Below are 8,723 nucleotides of genomic sequence, written 5' to 3'. Positions count from 1 at the left end.
CAAAATGCTTTTTCATTTTCTACTTAAAAACACTTATTCTGTGACATAATTACAGCGACAATGCTAAGAGGGGATTGCATTTTCACCTTTTTTGTGCAGAGATTTTGTGACATTTCTTTCCCATGAGGAGCCATTGCTGACAGCAGGAAATGGGAGGATCTTTTCGTTGTTATGAAATGCCCTTTTATGGTCACCGGTGTGCTGGACACCTCTCAAATGATTCATTAGAACAGGGGTCGGGAACCCATGGCTCGCGAGCCATATATGGCTCTTTGATGGTCACATGTGGCTCGCAGACAAATCTTTAATTGTACTATTTTTTTTTTTCATTAGACCAGTCCTTCTCGGGCACGATGCAATGCCAGAGGCGCGGAGTAGTAGCGGTGATTGGAGAGAGAAATCGGCGTCAGCGCTATCAGTTACTTTTATCTATTATTTCACAGAGTTTGTACCAGCCGGAAACCTGTGAATTGCTGTGCCTAAAACTGCGCGCTCCCGTCTCTGAGAAAGAGCGCGCAGTTGCGGGGACGGGATGTGTGAGGAAGAAAGCAGAGGGTGGGGGTGGGGGGACCGGCAGCAGGTGAATCGCGCAGGGATTGTAAAAACGTAAAACCCGCTGCCTGTCACTCACTGCAGCGTGTGAGTGTGTGTTTAACTCCGCGTCTGCATGTGATCAGTCTGTCTCACATCTACAGAACATTCAGACCTACGATCACGTTTAAAGTCTCAACGCCTGCATGAAGCAGAAACTCACCACGTATCAACCAGACCAGACCATCAGCAAAACTGCCACGAGAAATACTCATCATTTATCAGCAACAGCATAACAACGTTATTCAAAAGAATCCACAGACTTATTGTACTTTAAAAATGTTGAAATTACATCAAATGCACACATTCACTTGTATATTTAGTTTTAAACATATTGTCGCGGACTGAGTTTAACTTGGCTGTTGGGCCGCGTTAAAAGTTCTGGAGTTCAACGAACGCATCAAGCAGAGATCTGATTGGCTCTCAGTTCTGTCGCTCAGCCTGTTGTTAGGTAGTTTGGACCAATGGGGTTCAGCTATGGGCCGAATAAGGGAAATGGGAGGACTGGAGCGGGAGCAGGGGAATATAAAGTTGGTAGAAGCGCTCTCGTCTCAGCGGGAGAGATTCAGGAGTTGCTGAATTAATTGTTGGGCGTTTGTTGCGGTCTGCACTAACCAGAATAAAGAACCTTAAAAGAGGTTGAGTCTCCGTGCCTCAGTGTGGGAAAGGGACACTACATAAATGTATGGCTCTTTCGAAATTACATTTAAAAATATGTGGCGTTTATGGCTCTCTCGGCAAAAAAGGTTCCCGACCCCTGCATTAGACTCACCTGTGGTTGAATGCCTGTTGAGTAGAATTTGTAGTCTTAAGTTTGGCTTTTCTCCTGTGTCACTATGACTGGGGTGAACTCAGTTTTTGTAACATGGGCTTGAATTTGTTAGGAAAATATCTTTTTTTGTGTGCAAATTATCATATCTTGTTTGCAATCAGTGACAGACCCTTACAGGTGTATTTTGTAGTCTAGTATTTCACAGAAAATGATGATTCTGAAAGGACACTAAAGGTTTTCTGACAAATGTAGTGTGGTGTACTCATTTATGCTGAGCACTGTATATAGTTTGGAAGATGATCTTCACCAATTTGCCAAAATAATGCTGATGGCGTGTGCTGGTTTTTGATGACCGAACAACCGTATTCGTGCTTCAACTGCTAACCGCCAGAAGGTTGTAAAACTTTCTGGAAAGTACCTTTTGAAGTTTACCTTTCACATCCCAGTCATCCACTTCCTCCAAGGTGACATCAGATGTTTCTTGACATGATATTTCTGAATATAACCTGAGAAAATTGATGGCTTGATGCCTCCATGAGTGAGGGCAAGAGCGATCATTTGCCCCAGAAGCCAGAGCTGAAAGACAAATGTGTGAAGAAAAAAGTATGAATTGAAATGTTCCAAAGGTCATGGTAGCGAGACGGCTGCCACGGACCGTCAGCAGGAAAGTCATCTTTGTTGTAGCAGGACAATGGACACAAAAAACAACTCAAAAGTAATGGCTGATTTTAATTATTTAATTTTCAATAAATTTTAATGTATTGTTACTTTTGAATGTTTCAAGTCATTTCAGTGAGCATTGTGGACTTTCTTTCTTTAACTGAGGGCTACCAACAATTTTGTCCACCACTGTAGTAATTGATGGTTCACTAAGAGAAATTCTGTTCACCTGGTGTTTTGAAGAGGCTCACTCCACTCTCATCCAGTCCAACTGGACCTTTCAGCTCCTCTATCGCCTCCTGGATGAGCTGGAAGGTTTCCTGTGGTCCTAGAGTTCCCCTCAAGCACCACGTCCGCGTCTGACAAGGACCTCAAGTAGGAAAGTAAATGTTTTATTACGTCAAATTTGGTAGAAAAGTTCAATTGTGAAACATTACCAATGTGCAAATCAAACACACTCTTAGCTTTTGGGCCGTTTATGGCCACAACACTTACTTGTTCCTTTTCTGAGATGTATTTTCAGAACCTCTTCATCTGCATGCTGGTGATGTGGGTCAGCGGTGTGTTCAACCATCTCCTCACAGAGCGGTTTGCTTTCTGTGTATCTCCCTCTCCTTCATGCTAAATGTCTCTGGCCTGTCCTTTTGTGCTGCATACTGCCAGTAGAGTTCCCTCATCTCCTGGAAGGTGTGGTCTTCCAATCCTTTCTGGCCATGGATGCTCCTGTCAATGTTGGCCTCAAGGAGAATGGAGACTTGATTTTTGGGTAAAATAGAGCTAAAGGGCTGGACAAATAAAGTAAGAAATTGCTCTACATTCTACTGGCAGCTATTAAGAAAACAATAATCAGAAAATGGCTTAAACCTGAACAACCAACGACTGGCTTGACGGTACACAAAGAATAAATACAAATTTAACTGATGTTTTTTACACTACTTGGTCTAAATGGACAGAATAAGTAAAGCCTATAAGATGAGACTTTATGTAAAGTGTCACTGAAATGGTCATATATGTTTTGAACAATTCCTGCTCTTTCACATGTTTTTCTATTTTCCTTAAAGACTGAGAAAGCAAGATCATTGTAGTCTATCAATGTACAATTTTTCATGTGCTTTTTCAATAAAAAAAGGATTAAAAGAAGATTTTTAAAAAGAGCAACAATCAGACAAATGTGCACGGATCAAAGGAAAGATGTGAAGGAATCCAGAGGCTTGTGGTGTAAAGTTGGCGTTCAGTACAGTGACAGCTTTTGGGAAGAAACTGTCTCTAGGTCCCAAAACATCACAGCTCTGGAGAGGATCTGCATGGATGAATGGACCAAACCTGCTGAAGAACTTCAGGAGACCTTTGACCTTTGTCATGGAAACATTACAAAGTATTGAGGTGAACTTTAGTTATTGACCAAATCCTTATTTTGTGCCCAGTTTTAAAAATAAAGAATTTCAAAAAGGGATTTTCTGGATTCTGTCTTTACATTCCGTCTCTCAGTTGAAGTGTTTTTGTGGTAAACATTACAGACGAGAAGAACTAATAGCAGGACACCCCCCAAACAGATCAAGAGGAAGATCCACGAGTACAAACGCTGTCGCCTGCAGCTCTTAAGATTTTTTCTGTCTGCTGCTTGGTACCAAGTGGCACGTGGACCGGTAATGGACCGCGGCACTGGACTTTCGTCAGGTCGCTCCACCACCTCAGCCTGTCTGTATTGGAGTGTAGGATGAGGTAGTCTCCACCTACAAATACCTGGATCTGCAGCTGGACAACAAGTTGGACAGGTGTATAAAAAGGGTCAGAGCAGGATGTATTTCATGAGGAGACTGGATAGCTTCAACATCTGCTCTAAGCTTCTACACATCATCTACCAGTCAGTCATCTCCATCATCCTCTCATATGCTATAGTGTGTTGGAGAGGCAGAGCAAAGAAAAAGGACCTGAAGAGGTGAAGCAGACTCTATTGTTGGTGCGAGTCTGGACTCTGGAGACGATGGTGGAGGCAAGACCTAAGTCCAGCCTGAGAGCAGTGATGAGCAGCATGAACCACCCTCTGTCCGTACTCCATGGATGAGGTGTGGAGGAGCAACAAAAGCTTTGGGTCAAACGCTGAGTCAGCAAAATCTCTGGGCTTGTTCAGCTGCTGCAGGTTTTCCTTCTGGGACCAAACCTCAGTGTTTCATCCTCCCAGTAATGACTAAAGCAGAAGGAAAACGTTTTCTAGAAGCCTCCAAACGTTTTATGAGCTTCTCAAAGGACTGATGGGAGGTTTCAGGTCTTCCTCCCCCCAAACCAACCCAGAAACGGCCCGTATTGAAAACAATCAGTCGTCTGGACGGATCTGAGATGAAATGAGGAGGAACTCCTTGAACCCCCCCCACACAGCAGCGGGAGGCCCTTTGCCGAGTCCGCGCTTCCCTCTTCGGCTAAATTCGGGTTCCCTCGTTCGTGTCTGTCGCTGTTCGTGCGCCTCGTGAATGTGTGACGTTTCACCTGCGTTGCTTTGATGGGGCTGACCCCGCCCACAATAAGAGCAGTAACCATAGCAACAGAAGAACCGATAGATCACGCAAAAACTTCAGCTTCAGTTCCCCCCACCTGATCCAAAACTCAAGTTAGATTTTTCTTTAGGATTTTTAACTGAAACTGCAAAAGCAATGACCGGACTGTAGTCTCTAAAAGCTTTTCCGTCGTTGGTTATTAGATGAACGGCTGTGTTTGGTAGTTTGTGGTCGTCTTCAGATTTGGGGACATTTGGGTTTAAAATAACTTCAGAAGTACCAGTAACATTGTTTTTCAAACCACACATTGATCACAGCCCACTTTCTTTTAGAGCCCTATACCAATTCTGGTCATGTCAGAGTTTGTCACAAATTAAAATCTAAGAAGACCAATAACTCAATCCAAAATGTAATGTAAAGTAATCCAAAAGTAAATGTAAAGTACTTCCAATCGTTATAGTTCTGTTCATTTTAAACACCTGACTTAACAAATCATCTCAACTGTTCTTAAAAACGGCTAATGAAAGTGACCAACAGACAGTCGGGTTGGAACAGAAAACAATTACCAGTAGAATATATTTCAATTCCAGTCATGAGTCGATGCATCAGTTACAGCTACCAACCAAAGTACAGAGAGAAAAATGTTTGGTAGTGCTGAGCCAAAGTTTCTGCAGCTCAGAAATAAACGGAGACTCAGTTCCAATAGATCAGAGTGACTGGTTCAAATCTAAGTCAAACATTGGTCATTCATAGCCGTTCATAGTAATGCAACCACAGGGGGGCAAAAATCAATGCTTTCATGCGCCGGTCCCAAGTCCGGATAAATGCAGAGGGTTTTTTCTGACATCAAAGCAACGCCAAATCCAATCTGTCAACCGCCAACAGAACTTTCCCATCGAATCACATGACTCAGATTCACCTTTTAAAAGCAGAGCTTTGGCTCCAGTGTTGACGTTCTTTGAATTCACTTGAGTCAGCTAATCAGCAACAGCAGCTGGTAAACAGGCGGGATTGTGGCTCTGGAGGACCAGGGGTGGCCAGCCCTGGTTGAGGCAACTAACACAGTTCTGAAGCAGAGAACAGTAGCTTTCTGTTGATATTGAACACTTTACAGTAGTAAAAACACCAAAACCAGCTGCCTTCAACCAAGAAAAGCAGCTTTGCTGTTCTACTAACGTTAGGCGTTGCATTTTATAAAGTAACGTGTTGCACTTACTAACTGTAGCAGGAGGAATGTCACTTCGTAAATTGATTCCACTTGTGTGCACCAGCTGCTCACCTGCAGTGGGCTTATAAAGCTCCTCTGCAGGACTCAGTGCACGGCCAGAGAGCACTGAACCTACCCGGCTAACGGGAGCCGGGTAGGTTCAGTGCTCTCCTTCAAGTTTTCCTGCTTTTTGGCCATCCCTAACCTGAGAACGTGTCATTTATATCACAGGATATTTTTTGCATCATTAGATCGGGTCGTTTATCAAATTTGGCCAAAGTCGTCAGAAAAGTCCTTTGTATGGCTGGTAAATTGTTTCCTGTTCAACCACAGAACGAAAAAATATGTTTATTAAACATATTTGAAAAGAAACACAAACAGCTAATGACAAAGTACAGGAAACAATTTATCGGCCGTACAAAGGACTTTTCTGAAGACTTTAGCCAAATTTGACAAACGACAAGATGTGAAAACACGACGTACCTAACGACACTAGCAACGGTATCTAAGGATTTTCCTGATGATGTAGAAAGACGACATGGAGAAACAATAATAACAAATATAAATGCAAAGTTTTTATCACAAAACAAACACAAAGTAATAATCAAAGAAGCATGGGCACGCAGAAGATATTGCTTAGTAGTATATAGAAATGAACCAATGTTCAATAAACCCGTTCAGCATACATAGATGGTGGACGCAAAAACACATTTACATAGTTTTGGCACAAACGGAACCTCATAGGAGAAGACTGGGTTGTTGAAAATGAAAAAGCATTTTGGCTGATTGATTTTTATTTATGATCCAATTGATGCAGTTACATTGTGAAAAGGAAAAAGCCTTTCCATTGTAGACTTTTATTTTGAAATATGAGACACAAATCCTTCCATAGGACTTTGTCTAAAATAGATGATGTATTTCTAGCAGGTGGAGTTACATCTGTAATCACTGCAGTTCTCTTTTTAGATCAGAAAAAGCCCGCCCTCTGCCTCCACACTGCGCTCCTGCCAGAGTGCCACCGAGCAATGCTGCTCCTCAGGTACACCTGATGACGGACATGTGGCCCTGTGTGGTGATGGGTTTTTCTGAAATGTCATTTTTAAATATTTCATGTGGTGCTTCTGTGCATGACAGAGTGTTCGAGCTGGAATCATGTGTGGCAGCACTTTGTGGAAACCCTCCAGGCTGTTGCTTCCTCTGAGACCTTCCTAGTAAGCCACAGCCACACCGTTGACCATCAATTCTTGACAAACAGGAGGACTTATGTGTTTGGAATTAGTGTGCATCTTTCTCTTCATTGGTACCAAATGTTAAACTTGATCAATGTCCTAATTGATTGTTTACTGAGAGGTTTTTATTTAGTCCAGCTGGATCTTTTACCTCCTCTATTGCCACCTGGAGGAGCTGGAAGGTTTCCTGCAGCCCGAGTGTTGACCTCTGCACGATGCTTCAGCTGCTCCCCTTGACGAGCAGATCCAGGTCACGAGAAGATCCTCTGCTAGATCTTTTAGATCCTCTTCAGCGTGACACTCGTGGACCTGTCACCAAACCTTCACCATGGTGTTCCCATCTGTTCTGTCCTGCAGAAGTCTTAACAGTGAGTCATCAAAGGATTCTTTTCAAAACCATTCAGATGCTGTTTAGCCCCCTCACTCACAGGTAAGAACACCTGGAAACATGGCTTAAAGGGCCTCGCTGAGCTGGGACAGAACTGCACAATCCCATGCAGGCCAGCGGGCCATTGTGCTGCCCTCTTTGTTTCTGGCTGCCTTTGGATCATGGTGCAAAACACAGAACCTGCAAACTAAATAACTAAAAACTAAATTTAAAAATGAAATGATTTTAGGATGCAGCTGTTTTCAACTGCATTTTTGCACAATTAAAAATGGTTAAAAGCAAAGTAATAAACATTTTTCCAACAAATAAAAATTGAAATGTTTTTGAAGATGTTTGAACCGGATGTTTTCAAAGAGGTTGAACTTCTGGGAAAAAAGCTGCTGTTTGTTGGACAGAATAACAAATGTTTGAACTTTTGACAAATACAAACACTAAAAAACGGCGTCAGGTAAAACAACCAAACTCCATAGAGCAGAAAAGCAGATCCTCATTCATTTATGCATAAATATCAACAGAGAACCCAGTTCTAAACCATAAACTGATGGAACAAACATGAACAACTCTGGAACAGAGGACCAACACATTTAAACATAAAAAGGTTTAAATGGGGTGAAAAGGCTTTTTCAGGGGGCAAACATTTTCTCTTGTTTAAAAAAAAGTTCAGCTACCTGTTTGTTTACAATGGTAGTCATCAAAAAAAAAATCATACAATAGTAAAACGTTCAATTCGCCTGCATGTATTTCCACGTGGTTCTTCAAGCAGCTCCTTATAAAGTCTTCTACATGGAAATAGTTTTATGTAAGTATAGTTTTAGTAATTATAGGTAATAATTTGTTACTCTAGAAACGTGTTTAGAGAGCTAAAGTGTGACGCAGCTAATTTGTTTTTTATATATATTTTTCAGACTGATTAAAAAGGTTAAAATCCTTGATGAAAAGGGTTAAAATCAACTGTTTTAAATAAAAATGTTTTAGCCGAAATCTAGTTTTTGAGACAAAAATACCAGCAGGACATAAAGCAACACTTTTCCAAACTTGAATAGTAATTTTTTGTTAACTGGTAATAGATGAAGCTGGCACCTGTAAGGGCACTTCTCTGCAGTCTGCGCATGTGCGGCTTAATACGCTCGTCTTTTCGAGTCGCGTGGATTTTAACTTTTCGCAGATGTCGACACGGTTAAATGGGTAAAGTACGTCTGTTTTCTTCCAAGCTTTCTTCTAACGTTTCTATTTTGGTGTAAAGCGTATTAATTATGTGAATAAATAAATATGAGATGTTTATAGATTTAACGACGTACAGACGTCTACTAATGGTACTATTTGCTGGTTATTTTGTCAAGTTAAAAGTTATTGTCGAGCTTTGAGTTGTCCTCAACAGTCACAC

The sequence above is a fragment of the Oryzias latipes genome, chromosome 13 (assembly GCF_002234675.1).
Source record: "Oryzias latipes chromosome 13, ASM223467v1".
Taxonomy (NCBI): Eukaryota; Metazoa; Chordata; class Actinopteri; order Beloniformes; family Adrianichthyidae; genus Oryzias; species Oryzias latipes.
Note: the sequence above shows the minus strand (reverse complement) of the source record.